Source organism: Chiloscyllium plagiosum, unplaced genomic scaffold, assembly GCF_037043375.1.
Source record: "Chiloscyllium plagiosum isolate Xiang-an unplaced genomic scaffold, Cpla_swu_hap1 HiC_scaffold_26, whole genome shotgun sequence".
Taxonomy (NCBI): domain Eukaryota; kingdom Metazoa; phylum Chordata; class Chondrichthyes; order Orectolobiformes; family Hemiscylliidae; genus Chiloscyllium; species Chiloscyllium plagiosum.
The window spans coordinates 31314755-31337342 of record NW_028270164.1 but is presented as its reverse complement, the minus strand read 5'-3'; the positions used below and the strand labels follow the sequence as shown (position 1 = coordinate 31337342).

Below are 22588 nucleotides of genomic sequence, written 5' to 3'. Positions count from 1 at the left end.
TCCCTCTGTGTAGAATTTGAATGTCATCACCCAATGAAGCACATATTAAGCAACAGAAAATCTATAATCACAGTTAACTTTTTTGCCCCCTTCTTCCACACCTGAGCATGTGTATTACTCTTTCTACCTGAAGCATGCAGCATTTGCACTATTTGCGACTAACCTAGGCATGGCCAGCCCATTAACTGGCTAACGAAAAAGCTCTGAACTACAGCAGCTCCTACTGATCTGACAGCATGGAGCAGTAGTAATGACTGGTAGATTTAGGGTTTATGGATTGCTGACCCAAAGCTGTAGCTAGAGGTTTCTAATACTGATATGGTCTCACTGTTCCTGAATGAAAATGTAACTTGATTTCTTTTGCTCCCTGTGACTGCAGCACAGGATACATCCAACTTTGGATCTGTAACAAAAAGTGATGGTGGTGAATATGAACTGTTAGCTATGGATAGACATATGCACGGCTGAGAATCATTAAAATTGACAGGAAGGTTAAGGACAGCAAGATATGAGAAAGAAGTATTTTGAGGTACACGGATTAGATACTTAATTACACTGCATCTCCAATACAAAAGCCAGTTTGTAAACCTAAAAGAGTCATCATTCCCTAAAGGGCTTAGCCACAATAGGCCCAGAATTTGATAGGCAAGACTGGAAAGGAGATCATGGATAAAGTAACTCTAAAGAGGCTGGTATCCTGTCACTAGGTACACTTTATTTACATGTGGAAATTTTTTGACACTTATCCAGCTCCCTCAGAGTCAAATCTCAGAGTGAACAGAACATCTGACACTCCTGTTTAGAATTGTCAGCTTGGGTTCCTTGATTGGACCAGGTAAACAGCCCCCAATCAGGGAACTCAAATTCCATGAGGCCCACCTGGCTGAGCTCTTTACAATAACTACATCCCTCCTCCTCTGAGTTTGAGGACACAGGCTAGTTCTTTATTTTGTAGCTCCTCCTGGTCAGGTTCCTCCAAATCTGTCCCTAATGCAGGCAGCATATAATGCATAGTAACTCGCCTTTTGCGCCCAGAGCATCTCAGAAGAAATTCATTCTCCTCTTCATGCAGCAAAGGCTTCGAGGCAAAGACATTCACTGTGTCCATTTCAGATTCCGAGGCATTTTCAATGCTCACCGGGGAAGGAGAGTCTACAGGTTTTGGAACTTTCAGAAAGGCAGGGCATGTTTTGCTTCTGCACCGTTTGCAAGTTTGTAGTTTCATATGGTCCTCATACTTGTTCAGGACCGTTGCACCTACCCAAACTTTATACATCACTGGACCTGACCTCATGTCAACTGTGCTTCTTACCCATGCAGGGCCATTCCCGTGGCTCCTACATCAAACTTTGTCCCCCGAAGTACACTGTCTTTCTTGCTTAGCAGAGTCTTGTGTCTAGCATTTCACCACCCCACACTGACCTCCCCACCCCCCCCCCCCCCCCCCCCCCCACCCCCCCCACCCCCACCCCAACCCAGTTCTGGGAATATCAAATTCAACCTGGTACAGAGTCTTCTCCTCATTAGCAATTCTGCTGGAGCTATCCCTGTAATTGCATGAGGGGTGGTCCTATAATCGAATGGGAACTGGGGCAGCTTGGTATCCAGTGAAGTTGTAGGCTGTTTCTTTAAGCCTGCCTTCAAAGTTTGGACTGCTCTTTCTGCCAGACCATTGGATGGTCCTTATATGATAAATACTGGTCTTTATAGGTCCAAACAGGTTTCAATTCCGGTTGTGACAGCCCTTGGTTTCTCCCATCATTACCAGTTGTTTAAGTTTTTCCAGGATTGGATCTTTCTGTGTCTAAATTCTGATATGGTCAGCTGTGACTAGAAATATGTTCAGAAAATTTAAAACCATTATGGACTCTTCCAGTGGCACTAACACTGGTAGTGTATATGCCAGAAGGAGATGGGTCAATGCATCCACGTTTCCTCCTTGGCCTCCTGGATGATGTTCCAACTTGTAATTATACACACTTAGAATTAGAGTCCACTGCTGAATAATGTCTGAAGCTATGGGTGGTACTGCCTTGTCCTCTTTAAGTAGACCTAGCGGGAGTTTATGGTCCACTTTTATTACAAATTTACACCTATAAAGGTAGAACTTCCTAATTCCAAATATGACTGTCAAACCTTCCTTTCTATCTGGTCATATTTATACTCTGCATTATCCAAAGTCCTGGATGAATACGCTATTGGGTGTTCCTCTCCATTGGGTCACCTATGAGCTAATATTATACCAATGGGGAGGCATCACATGTCAATACCAGATTTGGCTTGGGGTCATAGAGTGCCAACACCTTAGAGAATAATAGCTCTTTCTTCACTTCCCTGAAAGCTATGTCTTGCCAATGCAAGCATTTCCAAGGCTGACCCTTTTTCAAGAGTTGATGCAAAAGTGCCAAGATGGAGGCCACGTTATGCCTGAACTTTCTGTAATAATTCACCAGCCCAAGGAAAGATCTAAGCTCCAGTGCAGGTGTGAGAGCCGGGGTACCTTTGATGACCTTCACTTTATTTACCATTAGGTGTAACCCAGTCTTATCAATTCTATAGCCCATGGAAGTCAGTTGGAGTATCTGGAACACACATTTATCCCTTCTAAGGTGTACACCCACCTTGGAGAAACATCTAAGGACTATGTTCACGTTCTCTAAGTGCTCTTTTTTGGTCCTCCCTGTTATTTGCATGTCAACTAGATAAATGATAACCGAGGATAGACCTTCTAAAATGTTCTCCATCATCCGCTGAAAAATTGCACAAGCTGACAAGAACCCAAATGGTTGTCTCATATGGCAGAGGCAAAGGGTGTGCACCAGATATCCAGACTGGAAAACCAAGTGGGCACTGGAGAACAGTTAGCTATTAAAAGTATGCTTATAGAGTGGCAGCAGTACATTGAAAATGTATTTTTCAAAAAAATCAGCAATAAAATTGAACTTGAAAGTTAAACTTACCTTTAAATCAAATGAAAAGCTATTTGGATCAAAGAATTTTATAAATTACAATAAGCCATCATTCTATTTGCCAAATCAACTGTAAGGTGAAAAAATATATGCGTATATGAAAGGCATAAGATATCTTCTTGATTAAAGACCATGATTTCTGAATTTGTCAAGAGCAAATATATTATATCTAATCAGCTTTTAGAGATCCCAGCTGTCTGAAGCTCAACAAAACAAGCAGTTTGAACACATCCATATCCCTTAGTCAGTACAGCAATTTTCTATTGTGAATGATCCTTCTCAGATGCCTGAACTGCCTGACAATATCTTGCCAATGTAGATGCTAAGGTATGGAGAACACATAGAAGGATATGTTCATCCAAAAAACACAACTTTTAATCTAAAACAGTGATTCAAGACAGCCTAGATTTACAACTTAAATTTATTCTTGTGATTTGGTTGTGTATTATGTATCATCATAGTAATTATTTTTATAGATATGCAAATATATGGATTTGCTCTCAGCAGAGCTGGTCTACATTTTATCATTGTTCTGGACCAGACCAACCCCCTCAAAATATATTAAGAAGATGACCAACTTTTCCTTATTTTAAAGCCAAGGTGTTGTATTCCACACATAATTTGTTTGGACAAACTACCAGTTTTGAAGCAAAATACACTGTAATCATACATGATAATTAAAATACAACAAAAGCAAGAATTGAGATAATTTAACTCTATTAGAAATATTAACAGGATAAAACCCAAGGCCTCATAAGCTGTTTATTGGCTTTGGAGCAGATTGCTTGGCACCTCTGTCTCAAACTTTTGTCATTAAAGAGGACAAAATATTCCTCTTAAAGCTACAGTATCGTCACACTATTCACAACTAACATTAACAGCTTTTTTGCATATACATCTCTGCTTTGCTACCACTATAACTCCTTTTGTCTCTGGCTCTGGCACCCTTCTCCATCTGTTCCACTCACTCCTTCAGCAAATGTAACAACTGCGTAAAAACTTTTATTTTCTAGTCACATTCAGTTTCAAAGAAGAGTCATTGGATGCAAAATATAATCAGTTTTTCTCTCCTCAGATGCTCCCAGACCAGCTGAGTTTCTCCAGCACTTTCTCTTTTGATTCTCCAACCTCCCCCTCCCCCCAGCCGAATCCATGACACCCCAACTTCTCAACCCAACTCCTCCCCAACATGGCATGACAAAACACCAACTTTCCAACACCACCTGACACCTCAACCACACTGAACCAACATAGCTGTCTGTGCACCACCACAATCCCACGCTGACTCAATGACTCCCTTCACTGACTCAATCTGGCTACTCCCCAACACAACAATCCCTTGACCCATTAACTTCCACAAACCTGCTCACTTACCTACCTCATCTACCTACCACCCGATCCCACTGTCACGCTACCCAGCTTCCAGCCTATCCACTTGCCAACCTATCCATTTACCTTACCCACTTTATCCACTGGGCCAATGAGCCGAGGAGTTTATCCAGTAGATGAAGTTTAATTTAGACAAATGTGAGGTGTTGCATTTCGGTAAGGTAAACCAGGCAGGACTTATACACTGCTGAAAATGTGTTGCTGGAAAAGCACAGCAGGTCAGGCAGCATCCAGGGAACAGGAGAATCGACGTTTCGGGCATAAGCCCTTCTTCAGGAATGAGGGCTTATACACTTTATGGCAAGGTCCTGGGGAGTGTTACTAAACAAAGAGACCTACGGGTGCAGCTGCATAGCTCCTTCAAAGTGAAGTCACAGGTAGACAGGGTGGTCAAGAAGGCATTTGGAATGCTTGCCTTCATTAGTCAATGCATTGAGTATAAGAATTGGGATGTCATGATAAGCTGTACAGGACACTGGTAAATCCACTTTTGAAATACTGCATGCAATTCTGGTCTGCCTGCTATAGGGAAGGCATTGTTAAACTTGAAAGAGTTCAGAAAAGATTTACAAGGATGTTGCTCGGATTGGAGGGCATGAGCTATACAGAGGAGGAAGTGCTGGATGTCTTGAAATACATAAAAGAGGATAAATCCCAAGAACTTGATCAGGTGTACCCCAGATCTCTGTGGGAAGCAATGGAAGTGATTGCTGGGGCCGTTACTGAGTTATTTGTATCATTGATAGTCACAGGTGAGGTGCTGGAAGACTGGAGGTTGGCTAACGTGGTGCCACTATTTAAGAAAGATGGTAAGGACCAGCCAGGGAACTATAGACCAGTGAGCCTGACATCAGTGGTGGACACGTTGTTGGAGGGAATCCTGAGGGACAGGATATACGTGTATTTGGAAAGGCAAGGACTGATTCAGGATAGTCAACATGGCTATGTGCATGGGAAATCATGTCACACAAAATTGATTGAGTTTTTTGAAGAAGTAACAAAGAGGATTGATGAGGGCAGAGCGGTAGATGTGATCTATATGGACTTCAGTAAGGTGTCCAACAAGGTTGCCCATGGGAGACTGGTGAGCAAGATTAGATCTCACATAATACAGGGAGAACTCGCCATTTGGATTCAGAACTGACTCAAAGGTAGAAGACAGAGGGTGGTGGTGGAGGGTTGCCTTTCGGATTGGAGGCCTGTGACCAGTGGAGTTTGCAAGGTTTGTGAAGGTTTGTAGCTCAGGTTGAGGTTTAGGGTGTAGATTTGCTCGCTGAGCTGTAGGTCAGCATCTGGATATCAAACCTACAGCTCAGCGAGCAAACCTACACCCTAAACCAGTGGAGTGTCACAGGGATCGGTGCTGCGTGCACTACTTATCATCATTTGTATAAATGATTTGGATGTGAGCATTAGAGGTATAGTTAGTAAATTTGCAGATGACACCAAAATTGGAGGTGTAGTGGACAGCGTAGAAGGTTACCTCAGATTACAACAGGATCTTGATCAGATGGGCCAATGGACTGAGAAGTGGCAGATGGAGTTTAATTTAGATAAATGTGAGGTGCTGCATTTTGGGAAAGCAAATCTTAGCAGGACTTATACACTTAATGGTAAGATCCTAGGGAATGTTGCTGAACAGAGAGACTTTAGAGTGCAGGTTCATAGCTCCTTGAAAGTGAAGTTGCAGGTAGATAGGATAGTGAAGATGGCGTTTGGTATGCTTTCCTTTATTGGTCAAAGTATTGAGTACAGGAGTTGAGGGGTCATGTTGTGGCTGTGCAGGACATTGGTTAGGCCACTGTTGGAATGTTGTGTGCAATTCTGGTCTCCTTCCTATTGGAAAGATGTTATTAAATTTGAAAGGGTTCAGAAAAGACTTACAAGGATGTTGTCAGGGTTGGAGGATTTGAACTATAGGGAGAGGTTGAATAGGCTGGGGCTGTTTTCCCTGGAGCATCTGGGGCTAAGGGGTGACCTTATAGAGGTTTATAAAATCATGAGGTATATGGATAGGATAAATAGACAAAGTATTTTCCCTGGCATGTGGGAGTCCAGAACTAAAGGGCATAGGTTTAGGATGAGATGGGAAAGATATAAAAGAGACCTATGGGGCAACCTCTTCATGCAGAGAGTGGTACGTGTATGGAATGAGCCGCCAGAGGAAGTGGTGGAGACTAGTACAATTGCAACATTTAAAAGACGCCTGGATGGATATATGAATAGGAAGGGTTTGAAGGGATATGGGCCAGGTGCTGGCAGGTGGGACTAGATTGGGTTGGGATATCTGGTCGGCATGAACAAGTTGGACCGAAGGGTCTGTTTCTGTGCTGTACATCTCTATGACTCTAACAGGCTGAAAGGGTCTTTTTTCCCTGGAATGTCAGATGGTGAGGGGTGACCTTATAGATGTTTATAAAATCACAAGGGGCATGCTTAGAGTGAATAGCCAAGGTCTATTTCTCCAGGATAAGGGAATCCAAAACTAGAGGGCATAGTTTTAAGGTGAGAGGAGAAGGTTTTAAATGGCACCTGAGGCGCAACTTTTTGAAGCAGAGGATGGTGCATGTATGGAATGAGCTGCTAGAGGAAGTGGTGGAAGCTGGTACAATTACAATATTTAAAAGGTATATGGATGGATACATGAATACGAAGAGACCAGAGAGAAATGGGCCAAATGCTGGTAAATGGAACTAGATCAACTTAGGATATCTGGTCAGCATGGATGAGTTGGACAAATGGGTCTGCTTCTATGCTGTATAACTCTATGACTCTACCAGAATACAGGAGCTGGAACCACAGCACAAGTAAAGCATATTTCCCACACTCCCCCCTTTTCCCCAAATAATCCAGTGCTTCAAGAAAGCAATTCTATTGAATGTCTGCTCCATATTTCGAAGGACCTGGCTACAGAAGACCAGACCACCAATATGGAGCTCAGTTGTGATTCAGAAACTTAGGAATAGCAATCCAATAATGGTTGCCATTTTGTTAAATATCTAACCATTGTTCTGAAACATTTATTCCTCATCTCTGGCAGGTGGGCGTGGGTCAAAACATTGTGACAGCTCATTTAAACTCAAAATGTTTGGAGATGGCAGGGTTTGAGCTAGAATCATCATGCTTTTTTTCTTTAAGTTATGTCAATAATTGGATTAGGAGAAAGTGAGGACTGTAGATGCTGGAGTATCAGAGTTGAGAGTGTGGTGCTGGAAAAGCACAGCAGGTCAGGCAACATCTGAGGAGCAGGAGAATCAATGTTACGGGCATAAGCCCTTCATTGGCTCACAAGCCTCATTCCTGATGAAGGGCTTATGCCCAAAACATCGATTCTCCTGCTCCTCAGATGCTGCCTGACCTGCTGTGCTATTCCAGTACCACACTCTTGACTGTAATTGAATTAGTGCAGAGCTTCTTATGAACACTTGGGAAAACATATTCATTGGTCAAGGTTAGAAGAGCTAACTGTCTGTAATGACGAACAGAAAAAAAAAATAATTGAATAAAGAAAACACTTGCTTTTGGGGTCACATATTTTTTACAGAAATAATCTCGACAATCCCAAGATCCATTCAAACAAACCATATGGAGTTTGCATACTCCATAAAGATCGACAGTCTCAAGCTGAAGTACAGCTGGATGAAGTACATTGTAGAGTTCATGAAACGCACTCTGTCATGAACCTGCCATCCTAATTAGGAAAAGCTTCAGGCCACTGATTTAAACAAATCCTCTGATGGAATGCAGCCAAATTTTGTTGGATGGGATATTGTTTATAATAGCCAGAGTAGATGTCTCAACTGCAAACCAAAATCCTTCTTACAGTCTGTCAAATAGCCCGTGACTTACTCCATTTCAAAAATCTACATTGGATGTTAGTGAGAATAAAAACAGCAGTAAATCTGCTGAAAGCACATAATTCAGGCTATATTTCAGAGCAGCGGTAAGGATATGATGTGTGAGTGAAGATATTATCTTTTGAATGAGATATTGAATAAGATTGGTTTTTCCAGCTCAAGTGGACATAAACGATCCCATGGCACTATTAAGCAAAGATTCGACTTCTGTAGAACATTCAGTAAAACAAGCTAAATCAGCATCAGAGCTTCTAGCTATTCTTTCAATCATTGTTAGTTACAATGTGCTGTTTACAATTTGACTGCCTTCACTCCAAACAACAATGATCACACTTTTAACTGAAGATTTCACAAAAACAAATCTTATCCCCATTTTGTAGTTCATCCTCACTCCAATTCTCAAGCAAATATCTGTTCTATTTTCATTCTCTGCCTCCACATTCCATCATTCCCATGATTGTCAGCGGTCGAGGTACATTATAAAATGTGATATTGCCATATATGTTGAAGACAATCATTCATGTGAAACTGCTGTGTGGTTAAAAATGCAGATTGTAAATTCTTCCAGGACATGTTGCCATTGAAATTTTGAGTTATTTTAGTTCAGACTGATAACACCAATTAACTGGTACTGGATTCAGGACAAAGGGGTCTGAATAAAAAAAAATCCAAAGAAACAAGACTCGACTTTGAATGGTAAAGTTGAGGACAAAGGTGAGTTCAATAGTTAAATAGTAAGTTTTCTGAGACAATGATCATTGGTGACCCAGGGTATGTCAAGTATAGGATTATAGTTTGTAGAAGTAGATTGAGATCTGATAAGGGCTAGACTTGGATTTGTTTAGTTATAAAGTGTGTCAGGAGGATTTTGATTGAAGATAGAAGAATATACATTATAATTTGTATGCTTACCACATTTGAGGAAGGAAGTCATAGAGCTTAAGATTCACACTGAAACCATGGAAACAGTTCAGATAAAATTACCCTCAAGAATATACATTGCATTATTATACAGTACATTGTTAATCTTGTAATAAATTAAATGTTTAGTTTTGTGACGAAAGTTCACATGTGGTTCAATTGCATGAGCTTTATGCAATTATATTGTTACTTCATATTGTTGTTTATTAATTGCTACATGACACAGGAACTCATTTGAGTGATTTTCCCCATCTCTCCTTAAAATGTCAATTTTTAGCTGTGCTTTTATGAAATGATGGAAAATCTCTGGTAACTACGTTCAACTAGGACTAAGTATCCAAATGCAGGCTGTTTCAGTGCATGACTGAGAATAACTCTATTTCTACCTGATGGTCACGCAATTAAACTTACAGCAGGTACTGCTGGGCTGTCTTCAGCGAGTTGGTCAATTCTCTTCTTTCTGACCCAAAGCATTGAGTCCATGTGTAGGACTCCTCATGAAACCAATCCAGACACTAAGTTGTACTCTTGGGCTTCCAACCGACTCCCACAGCTACCTGGACTACACCTCCTCCCATCCTGCCCCCTGTAAAAACGCCATCCCATTCTCCCAATTCCTTCGTCTCCGCCGCATCTGCTCCCAGGAGGACCAGTTCAAAATACGTACAACACAGATGGCCTCCTTCTTCAAGGACCGCAATTTCCCCCCCGACGTGGTCGACGGTGCCCTCCACCGCATCTCCTCCACTTCCCGCTCCTCCGCCCTTGAGCCCCGCCCCTCCAACCGCCACCAGGACAGAACCCCACTGGTCCTCACCTACCACCCCACCAATCTCCATGTACAGCGCATCATCCGCCGTCACTTCTGCCACCTCCAAACAGACCCCAGCACCAAGGATATATTTCCCTCCCCTCCCCTATCAGCTTTCCGTAGAGACCACTCCCTCCGCGACTCCCTTGTCAGATCCACACCCCCCACCGACCCAACCACCACTCCCGGCACCTTCCCTTGCAACCGCAGGAGGTGCAACAATTGCGCCCACACCTCCCCCCTCACTTCTCTCCAAGGCCCCAAGGGAAACTTCCATATCCGCCACAGATTCACCTGCACCTCCACCCACATTATCTACTGCATCCGCTGCAGCCGGTGTGGCCTCCTCTATATTGGGGAGACAGGCCGCCTACTTGCGGAGCGATTCAGAGAGCACCTCTGGGCCACCCGGACGAACCAATCCAACCAACCTGTGGCACAGCATTTCAACTCCCCCTCCCACTCCACCGAGGATATGCAGGTCATTGGACTCATCCACCGCCAAACCACAACAACCCGACGGTCGGAGGAGGAGCGTCTTATCTTCCGACTGGGAACCCTCCAACCGCAGGGGATGAACTTGGACTTCACCAGTTTCTTCATCCCCCCTCCCCCCACCTTGTCTCAGCCGGATCCCTCCAGCCCGGCACCGCCTTCCTGACCTGCAGTCTTCTTCTTGACCTCTCCGCCTCCATCCTACTCCGACCTATCACCCTCACCTTGACCTCTTTCCACCTATCACATTTCCAACTCCCCTCCTCCAAGTCCCTCCTCCCTACCTTTTATCTTCTCCTGCTGAACACTCTCTGCTCATTCCTGAAGAAGGGCCTGTGCCCGAAACGTCGAATCTCCTGTTCCCTGGATGCTGCCTGACCTGCTGTGCTGTTCCAGCAATAAAGTTTCAACTTTGATCTCCAGCGTCTGCAGACCTCACTTTCTCCTCTTGGGCTTCCTACCTAAATCACTTGGAGGATTTAATCATGGTAATATTTAAGTAAAGCATAGCACAAAGAGATGGAAAGGTGAGTAGAAATCATTGCAACAAGGGAATTTGTAGACAAATTTGAATTTATTGAAAATAAAACAAGCATTATTACTTCAATCTGAATCATTAAAGACAAGAAAATCAATTTGAACTTGAACTGGAGTAAAGATCCTGAAAAATTATTTCATGTTCCTTACAGTAAAAAAATGATAATATTTAGCTCCATACATTTATAAAAGCTCCCCATGTTGATATCAAATGAGCAATCTGTAAAAAATCAGTTGAGTGCATTGAGAAGATTTCTGATCAAGTACAGCGGCTGGAAAATTCTGTGCAACAGCTGAAACAAATCTTTAGACATTAGTCAATGATAGATAAAAGTCTGTCTGCTCTTTTCAAGGATATTGATTCACTTAAGGAAAAGCATCAATTTAAAGCATCAAAGAATAGCATAGCACAATCTATCATTGTCATGTCAGTGTTATGACACACATTCAGCTTGCAAACTACCACGAGCATGTTACTTTATTCTCCTATCATCAGGAACGGCAAAGGATTTGATGACTAAAAATAAAATACCTCAAAAAAAGGAGCAGCTCTTACAGTCACAATTTTTCCCTATCCTTCATCTTGGATTGAGCTATAGGGAGAGGCTGAATAGGCTGGGGCTGTTTTTCCTGAAACATCAGAGGCTGAGGTATGACCTTATAGAGGTTTATAAAATCATGAGGGGCATGGATGAGGTAAATAGACAAGGTCTTTTCTCTGGGGTTGGGGGAATCCAGAACTAGAGGGCCTAGGTTTAGGGCGAGAGGGGAAAAATTTAGAAGGACCTAAGGGGCAACTTTTTCATGCAGATGGTAGTGCGTGTATGGAATGAGCTGCCAGAGGAAGTGGTGGAGGCTGGTACAATTACAACATTTAAAAGGCATCTGGATGAGTATATGAATATGAAGTGTTTAGAGGGATATGGGGCCAAGTGCTAGCAAATATGACTAGGTTAGGTTAGGATATCTGGTCGGCATGGACAAGTTGGACCGAAGGGTCTGTTTCCATGCTGTACATCTCTATGGCTCTATGACTAGTGTCACTGTTAATGTTAAATCACACAATGAGAAAGATAATGTCGAAGATGAAGTATCAGCTGTATATGTTAGTGAAACTTTTAAAAAGAGAAAAATTTAGTAATCATACACATGACATAGAAAAGTAGATCTCCATATTTCCCACATTGAAATCACAAGATATCTAACATACAACATCTGAATGAGCTATGACCCCAAATTAGATATCCAAATGTATGTTATAGCCTGGTTAGGAACTGGTAACTTTTATATTTAAAGTAGGCACAGTGTAAGATCCAGGGACTTATTAAAAAGGATTTCATAGTTTCGACAAACAGGGTAGTCTTTACAGTATAACGTACATACACCTTATATTATAACATCCAGGATTAACCTGAAGTCATGTGGATAAGAGGCAATCTGTGGCCAAACGCACATTAAATAGCAAATGCAGTGAGGATAGAGCCAATCACAATGTGAGTTGAGAAACCTTAAGACTTTACAAGGAATTGTAATTTCTTCTCTTTCAAAGACCTAGTTTTCGATTACTCTCAAAAGCCATTTGCCATGTCAATCTTAACAACTGCTTCTGTTCACCCTCCTTTCCTGGGACTATTTGCCTTTTTTGCAGTCAGTGATCTTCCCAAAGCTAGTACTGTCCTGGATTTATTCCTGAGTTCTAATCTTGCTCAGCTGCATCAATTTCTTTTGCAATGTCAACACTCATTTCCTGCCGCACTGAACAAATAGTGACATACGGCTCATTCTAAGCCCCAACTCTGACATTTAGCTGCCTACTGACTTCTACAACCCATCCTGAGGTTTGACTGTATGAAGTTATCCAACTGCTCTTGAATTCTAACTGAGCCCTAGATTGCAAAGAACCAGTGTAATTCAGTAGCCTTCTTGGCATTCAGCTAAACTGGTCTTTTCTGCATGAAGTCTGCCTCTATTATTTTATGTCTTCTAACACAAAGTAAGTGTGATCTTTGAGCTACTCTGCATTGGCCCCTGAAATGTTTTGAGTGACCTATTGAAGTCATTGCACCAAGCCCCATTTCTGTTTTTAAAACAGAATTCAATGTAACTAATGCATTTTGGAAGACATTTGTTCCCTAATTCACTGAATACTTATATTTACAGTACAAAATGGGCGCAACAAGAAGGATTTAATTACAGAAGCAAAGCATAGTTACTATTAATCAATAAAAGATATTGTTAATTTCGCTTCATCACTAAGTAATTACTGCAAGGAAATTGAAGATTTGCCATTCCATTTGTGCTATCATAGAAAGGGGAACCAGCAATTTCATTGTAATCCTGGCTAGGCAACTGGGAGCCATTACACTTCAAGATAACTATTTTATAGATACGGAGTCAATTCAATAATGTTTCTAGTGACAATGAAGCTTTCAGCTAACGTCAATAAAGGATCTATGATGCCAGTTTGTCAAAATGGTTGCTGTGCATTGTGTAATCAAAAATTTCTTGATAGGGCACTTCTTAGGTGGCAGAAGACAATGGCAAAAAATGATTGTCAGAAGCTAGTAAACACACCAGGATCAAACACAGTAAGCTTACCAGTACCTGGATGAGCAGATTTTGGCTTGACATTTCTTTCGTCTTTTATCTTTCCTAAATAATCATTCCTAAAGAATTTCTACTCATAGTTAACTGTGTTACAGTAACTGAAACCCATATTCAATGTTATTGAATTATATTGAAGAGATTGTACATGGTGGTCTATCAGACATTGAGAACTCTAATATTAGTAGTACTGTATAAGAGTACTTAAACTGCAAGTGGTCTTTTGTGATAACCAATGCCAATCCACTTCAGCAGACTTTAGATACTAGTTTACTGGAACTTGTAAAATATGTTTGCTCACATCTCCTTAAAATGAGTTGGGGAAATTGGCTGTCAGAACAGAAAGCAAATGTTTACTACTTTCACTTTAAGGATTCAATCCAAATTGTTACTCACCCTCCAAAACATCCTAGCTGAATTATTACTCAGTATTAATGACTGTCTAAGTTAGTCTGTAAGTACCAAGTAAAATCCAGGGAATGTGTGAATTATATGTTCTGTATGTTTCCAGACCTCTACTTGTCTCTAAGATAGCATTCCAGTATTTCTTGCTTTTATCTTTAAAAATGAACTTGTGACTGTATGTGCACCACTCTCCATTTGAAGATTCTTAGATACAGGATATAGCTTTGATCCTCAGGTCTAGACTGTTCATGCTTAGACTAGGAACTGATAATAGATTAACCATATATCAGCATTATAATATTGAACATCTTGAGTTGACTTGCTCTAAGACTTTCATTTCCGTTTCAGGCAAAAATGTAGAATGAGGGATGTAAAGTTTTGTCTTGTCTCTCTATCAGATAGTCTGTTGGCATGCTAGACCATCCTGATTCTGGGTTATTCAACATGAAAAACTTTAGGCAATCAGGAGCTCCAATCAGAAACAAAATTGCACTATATTTTGGAATCTCTGCATCTTGTTGTCTCCATCTTGCTTAAAATATATAAGTGAGCTTGCCTGTCAGTGCAAAATATATGATCGGTGGATTTGCAGCAAGAGTTGTTGTTGCTAAGCAACTTACTATTGACAGTTACTTTCTTCATGGACATCTGCCAATCTATCTTTAGGTTTGAAGATGTCAATAACCTATTTTTATGTCAGTCCTATCCTTGGCTGTATTCACTCTGTGTGAACTTTAGTGCATCTAAAACAGAAGGGATTATATGGAGCCTTTCACAAAATGTTCAGTAAGAATGATGCAAAAGCACGTTGAATGTTAAATATATACAGCTATAAATATCAATCTAACTGTTAAATTTAATTGCATTTTGGGTATGTTACTTCAGTGATTGTTCACGTTATTGTTGATTAGCATCAGTTAATAAGGAGAAAGTGAGGACTTCAGATGCTGGAGATCAGAGCTGAAAATGTGTTGCTGGAAAAGCGCAGCAGGTCAGGCAGCATCCACGGAGCAGGACGAAGAAGGGCTCATGTCCGAAACATCGATTCTCCTGCTCCTTGGATGCTGCCTGACCTGCTGCACTTTTCCAGCAACACATTTTCAGATCAGTTAATAAGGGCCAACATACATGTAATGCTATTTAGAAAACTTTTAATACAGTAAGGAGTGAGAAAGGTCAAAGTAGACAATTTGCTTTATGTTTTAATATTACTCTCAAATGATGCAATCATTTTTGAGTGTTACTTATATTACCACATTATTTGGTTTTTCAATATAAAATATTGCCAATCTATTGTCAAACACTGTTATATTTACTGTTGAGATTTGAAAGATATATTTGCATTGGAAAAGGTACAATTAATATGAATAAGAATCAAATGAAAAGGGGCCAAACCGCAGGGAGAATTTAGAGAAGTTCAACCTGTAGAGTATAGAAAGAAAAAAATGTTTAGAGAAAATTAACTAACATACATAAATATTAAATTGTACACAGAAGATAATGAAGATAAAGGCAGCATAAGCCATGAAAGTTAAGGCTAGAGAAAATAAATGAAAGTGAGATAAACATAAATTTAAAATGGATATTATCAAGAATTCCTTTACTCTTAGAGTGATAAATAATTATGATTGTCTCCCAGGCTGGGAAGTCATAGAATTTTCATCTGATCTTTCCCAGTACATGAATGTTGTGACTAATGGCAAATCAATCTGAGAAATTCGTCAAGATCAGAAAAATGAGATTCTTGATATCAAAAACATCCAATTTTTCACTTGATGTTTGATTGGTGAGATAAGTATCTTGCTAGTGAGCAGTCAGCACCCTATTTGCATGTATTCATGTTTCATTAGTACCTAAATTCATCACATTTACAGGCAATTGTCTGTTTTTCCTTGCAGCAGAGAAAGACTAAATGGCAACAATTCTCAGTGTGAAAATTAGAATGGGTACCTGGAAGCTCCAGCTTGCTGCTTGAGCCTATGGTCTATACCTTATCCAATAGTCCCTAACATTTCAGTGTGGTCCGGGGCAGCAACTATCTCCACCCTCCATCCACAGGTGTTGGCATCAGACATTCACCATCATCACTAGCATATTTTGGATGACCTTAAAATACAGTTTATCACTTAAATGCTGTGTTTTAGAGAGCATCAGTACCTTACATTGCAATGCTGCTGCCTCTTGGTACATAGGGACAGGCATTTATCTCATGCATTGGAATATGTGAATCTCATGGCTCTTAGTTAGCTGTCCTAGCACTCACTCACTCTGTACCCATTTGAATGCTAGCAGCACTTCTTTCTTGCCTTGCTTTTTTGTGAATTGCCATATCATTCAGAACTTAGAGGCACACTGTATTCTGTTTGCTCTTAGTGCAGACACAAAGTCAGGCAGAATTTGCCAGTCAGTCAAGTGGTAGGACAGTCAGGATCAGTGCCCATTATGCTCCAGAGAGTGGGGCACAGCCAGTACTGCAGAGCCAACATAACCAGATAGGAGATTAATACTAAAGCAATCAGGAGATGCACAGAGATCAGGCTGGTGTCTGGTCAGTACCCAGAAGAATACAAGTAAAATTTGCAAATTATACATTTTGGTCTGATTTGACTTACAAGCTTCAAATTAGAACTCCAGCATGTCCATTTCCAAGCATTACTGTTTGCTGTAACCTGCTTTTCTCACTGCATTATCAGTTTGCACTGTCCTACCAAGTCAGGCAGAAACTGGGCCATTTTAGACAAGAACAATGATAAGATGCAATGCTGGGTGTTAGGAAAGAGTAGAAATCCCTTAGATAGGGTTCTAACGTGATAGTGTAAAGGACGAGAAGACTATACAGCTTGGTTCTTGTGATTGCATTTTCTATGACAGTTGATCAGTCAGGTGATGATTTAAAGTAGCAAAGCATTTATGAATGTGAGCTTCTATTTCCAATGAAATGTTACTAGTGTCACCTGCATGCCCTCAGAAGCTGTTTCTCATTTTCCTCCCATTACATATACTGTCAAGGGCCATTCATAGCTAGCAGCAATTGACTTGGTGAACAATAATAATAATAACTTTAATAAAGGCACTAGCAGCGGAAGTCCTGGCAGTGGTGAGTACTGCTGCTGCTGATGACTGCAAGATAATGTGAGAACCGCAGAAGTTGGTGCATATTTAATGAGGTGTGCAGTGAAGAATTACGTGAGATACCTTGCTAGCACTTAGGAAGACAAACCTGTGAAACTCCACAAAATTGACACTTGGTTGATTTTTGGTAAATTTCAGTTTGCTCAAGATACAATTGGATGGAGAGTCAGGGAACTCAATAATGAGCTAAGAGACCTTTCTTCATATGCCCTTACCTTTCTCTTATTCTTATAACCATACTATTTCAAATCCAGGGACTCATGCTTTGAATAACTGCCTTGGATGTTTTGTTGTTTGTAAATTTGAAGACATGAGAAGTTCCTTCTTGAGTCCCATTTTGACATTAATTTGATATTGCATTGCATCATTCGAAAACTTTCAACCATAGATGTGGATTTTGCTAAGTCTCAGTTGTTGCATTCACTTTTTAGTGGGTTTACACCAGGGCATGTTTTGTAATATAAGATGCATAAAGTGTAACTAATGAAGGCTAGAAATTATACCATATTGATATTCTAAATACTTGGGACAACTTTGGCTGAAAAGGTCTCTGCTTATTTTAATGCAGTCATTCTAGACCATAAATATAGGAGCATAATTAGGCTATTCAGCCCATCGAGTCTGCCCCACCATGTGATCCCTATTCTCCTGCCTTCTCCCCATAATCCTTGGTCCCCTTACCAATCAGGAACCCATCAATATCTTGATTACACTCAATGACTTGACCTCCAAAGCCGTCTGTGGCAATGAGTTCTACTGATTAATCAATCTGACTGAAGAAATTCTTTGTCATCTCAGTTCTATAGGGTCATCCCTTGCTCTGGGACTGCGCCTTCGGTCCTACTCTCTTCTACTGGTGGAAACATCTTCTCCACATCTACTCTATCTAGCTGTCTCAGTATTCTGTAAGTTTCAATTAGATCTCCCCATATTCTTCTAAACGCCATTGAGGACAGATCCAGAGTCCTCAACTTCTCTTCATATGACAAGTCTTCATCCCCAGGATCATTCTTGTAAACTTCCTCTGGACACCCTTCAATGCCAGCACATCCTTCCTTAGGTATGGGGCCCAAAATTGCTCACAATATTCCAAATGCGGTCTCACCATAACCTTATATAACCTCAGCAGCACATTCTCACCTCTTCTATTCTAGCCGTCTTGAAATGAAGCTTAAAAATGTGTTGCTGGAAAAGTGCAGCAAGTCAGGCAGCATCAAAGGAACAGGAGAATCGACGTTTCGGGCATAAGCCCTTCTTCAGGAATGAGGAGAGTGTGCCAAGGGCTTATGCCCGAAACGTTGATTCTCCTGTTTCTTTGATGCTGCCTGACTTGCTGCACTTTTCCAGCAACACATTTTTAAGCTCTGATCTCCAGCATCTGTAGTCCTCACTTTCTCCTCTTGAAATGAATGCTAACATTGAATTTGCTTTCCTGATCGTCAGTGAACCTGCAAATTAGCCTGAAGAGAATCTTGAAGTAGGAGTCCTAAGTCCCTTTTTACCTGAACTTTCTGAAGCCTTTCCCCATTTAGAAAATAATCTAAGCCTTTATTCTTCCTACCAAAGTGCATGATCACATTTTGTCCCACATTATATTCTATCTGCCAGTTCTTTGCCCACTCTCCTAATTTGTCCAGGTTCTTCTGCAACCTTTTCATTTCCTCCACACCAGCTGTTCCTCCAACTATCTTTGTTTCATCTGCAAACTTAACAACAATTCCTTCAGTTCCTTTGTCCAGATCACTAATGTATAGTGATTAATGACTAATTTACCTTCTGAATTACTTACTGCACTTCCATGTTAACTTTATGTGTTTCAAGAACAAGTACACCCAGATCCCTTTGTGCTGCACATTTTTGGAGTCCCACTCTATTTAAATAATAGTTTACTTGTTGATTCTTCTGACCAAATGCATGGTCTCACACTTTCCTACATTAAACTTTACCTGCCAGATTTTGTCCATTTCTAGCAATCAGCCTTGCATACTAATCAGTTATCAACAAGGATATAGATGATTTATTTTTTCATCTGTCAGAAGGAATCCCCTTATTACATTCATCGGCCATCTGTGAGTACAAATGTTAATTTATTACTTTCATGTATAGTTCAGAGTTTGGCTACAATACGGCATTTTATCTAATGCCAAAAAGCTTATTTTATTTCCTATATCTCCAATCAGATGCCTTATATCCTCATCACAACATGCCCTCCCACCTACTTTTGCATCATCATAAAATTTGGGTATATTATACTCTTTTTAACTGTTTAAAGGAAGGGGCAGAACTTGAACTCATTAATATAGGTAGTTAAAAATTGAGACTGTAGGATAGATCCTTATGGTACTCCATTAATTATATCTTTTCAACCTGAAAAAGATCCATTCATCCTGACTATCTGTCTTCTGTTTGTTAACCAATCCTCAATTCAGGGTGACACATTATCCCACAACCTTGAGCTCCTATCTTGTGAAATACACATCATGTGACACCTTATTTTATCCCTTCTGAAAATCCAAATGCACTACATCTACTGACTCGTCTTTATCAATTTTACTTTTTGTATCCTCAATGAACTCAAGAAAATTTGTCAAACCTGATTTTCCATTCACAAAACCATGTTGACTATATTTGATTATGTCTAGCATTATTAAATGTCCTTCTATTTCTTTCTTAATTGGACATTTATAAAAGGCTAAAAGGGTTAGGTGATGGGAGTATGTTTCCCTGGTTTAAAGTCCAGAGCCAGGCTTTCTCGTCTCAGAATATGGGGTACACCATTTATGAACGAGGTGAGAAAATAATTTTTCACTCAGAGGGTGGCCAGTCTGTGGAATTTACTACCAGAGAAGGCTGCAGAGACTAGGTCACTGAGTTGTTTGGATTAATTTTTAGATATTAAATGTATTAAGGTGTAAGAAGAGAAAGTAGGAATATGACATTGAGATAAAGGAACAGCTATGATTATATTAAATGGCAGAGCAGGCTGAAAGGGCCAAATGCCTACTCTTGCTCCTAGTTATATGATTATTTATTAATGCCGCAGTACAGAAGTGCATTACTTAAATTACATAAAGTTTGTTAAGTAGGGCCCCATTAGTGAGGCTATTTCCACAAGGGAGAGTAATACTGGAGACTGTATGGGAGTGTAATATGATAATGGAGGAATCTGTTTGAGAGGTCAGAGGTCTCAACAGTTGGCTGCCAAGCCAATGTAAGATCGGCACAATCTCTTCCAGAGAAGACACACTGCACCACTAATCAATCAGGCTGTGGCAAGACCGCTGGTAAGCCTACCCCTGGAACCTTATCCCAAGTGAAGAAGTGCACAATAATTCAGAAACAGAAACTTATTATTGATTGTGAAACAGTGATCTGATGGCCTACTTGATAGTGTGATAACATGAAAAATGAAATTGTTCATAAACATAATTGCTTGCTTTTTTTCCCACCAAGTAGGTTAAAACATACATATAATTGTCAAGGAGAGTATAGAGGTGTTTTTTCATCTGTCAGAGGGACTCCCCATGTCACATTCATCTGACATCTTTGAGTACCAATGCTAATTTATCAATGTTACTTTCATGGATTGTTAAGAGATTGCATCCAAAAGTATTTTACCTACTGCTACAAAGATTATGTTATTTCCTGTAACATAAGAAACTGTTCACAGATATCACAATATTAAAGAATCCAACAGAAATTTATTACAGTTAACAAATAGACAAATATTACATCCTTAGGCATTTATGTGACAAGAGTAGTATTAAGTTATTCGTTTATGACAGAGGAGACTGGAATGGGTAAAGAAAGGAATTGGGAATGGATGGATCAATCCTTCTGTTGAAAACAAACTCAAAGCTTTCTATACAATAGTGAAGATATTGAATTTAAGATATTAAAGACTAGCGATCTGTCCCATGGAAAACTAACCACACCCTTGTCTACCTCTTACGCCACTGGACTTGAGCAGTGAAAAGAGGAAGAAAAAGAGAGATTCATTGGATACAGTGTAATCATTCAAGTCTGTAATATGTCTAACCAAGTCATTTCTACTTTTAGAAATTTCATCATTTTAGGACGATGTTAGAATGTGAAAGCAAATGTATGTGAAGTGGGAAAAACCATAGGTATAAACATTATATTTGAAATATAAAACAGTGATCAACACTAAAAAACAATTATAATTATTTTAACATTAAACTACTTTATCTTCCACATTTCTGTTCCCAAAAGAATGTATAAAAATGATGACAGTGGTGTTGAGGAAACAGCTAATGTAAGTCGGGCTGCTTTATACCGGTGGTATTGTCAAGTAGTTTACAAGTTAATTTGGATGTCAAGATCGGGGTGTCAAATTTGGTACACTGAAGATGAGCTGAGTTGCATTCTGCAATGTTTATAACTGATGAATATGCAAGCCTAGTTGCTGAACAGTTTGCAGAGTTTGGCTTTACAGTGCAGCGTTTTGAATAGTTCATTTGCCATGGTGTGGAATTATCTAAATAATTTATTGTTGTATCACCGATGACAGCAGTTATCCAATAAGCTACCGCACCTATGGGAGTAGTTTTGCATATGATTAGCCTAGAAGATATTAGTGCCTTCTATTTCAGAGGCAGGCACAACAGAGGCCAACTGTCTCTCAGTATTGTCTGAGCTGGAATGCCCACGTCATTGTAATCCCTAACATCCCATTGCAGCTCCTCCAGTTAAAAGTGAGAGACCTATGAAGCAGATTCCTGGGGTTCCTCTCCATTTTTCTGGTTGCTGCAAACTCAAACATCCATATGCAAGTGAGTACTTGCAAGCCATGCTTGAGTTCCTTTAATTAGAAATCTTTCCTTTGACAGATCCATCATGCCACCTTACCCACATTGCCTGAGGCACCAATGTCATGGCTCAGTTAAAAAGCTTTGCCAAGCTTGCTCATTCAACGTTCAGATTCCCCACCTTTACATGGTCTTGTCAATTGGCCAAGTATTTCATTGAGAATTTTCAAGAAAAGATGAAAGCAAAAGAGGCAAGCTGACATTTGAATGAGCACTAAATAAAATCAGCAATCCTCATGTTTGCCTTACTAATTAAAATCAGGCTGACTAAATCAGGGAAATTTCAGTCAATCATGATTTTAACCTGATAAATATACAAGCTCACCTTTTCCATAATCTACTTCTGGGCTAGTCTCACCAAGTTTTATTTTTATCTTCCTATTTAGTACAGAGCTGCAATTAACTTACTTAACCCCCAGTTAGAAAGTAAACAAGAGCCATTTCCAAGTAATATAATAATAAAATGCACTACAACCACACACACAAAATAAAGCAAATGAGCTTACATAGAATGTGGGGACTAAGGGGTACTTAGTGCAATAGGATGATAACAGGTTAGTTTTTTACCACCTTCGAGTGATGACAGTGAAACATGGATCCCAACTGTTGTCCTGTTTTCTCGAGAGTGATGAAGCTTGC

At 40.2% G+C, this 22588-nt stretch overlaps 1 protein-coding gene across 1 annotated transcript in view; it reads left to right on the top strand.

Annotated features, from left to right (window-relative positions):
• The window catches only part of LOC122563210 (leiomodin-1-like), a 35353-nt gene that overhangs the window by 4248 nt on the left and 8517 nt on the right, over positions 1-22588 (top strand). The gene's annotated exons all lie outside the window — the stretch shown is intronic.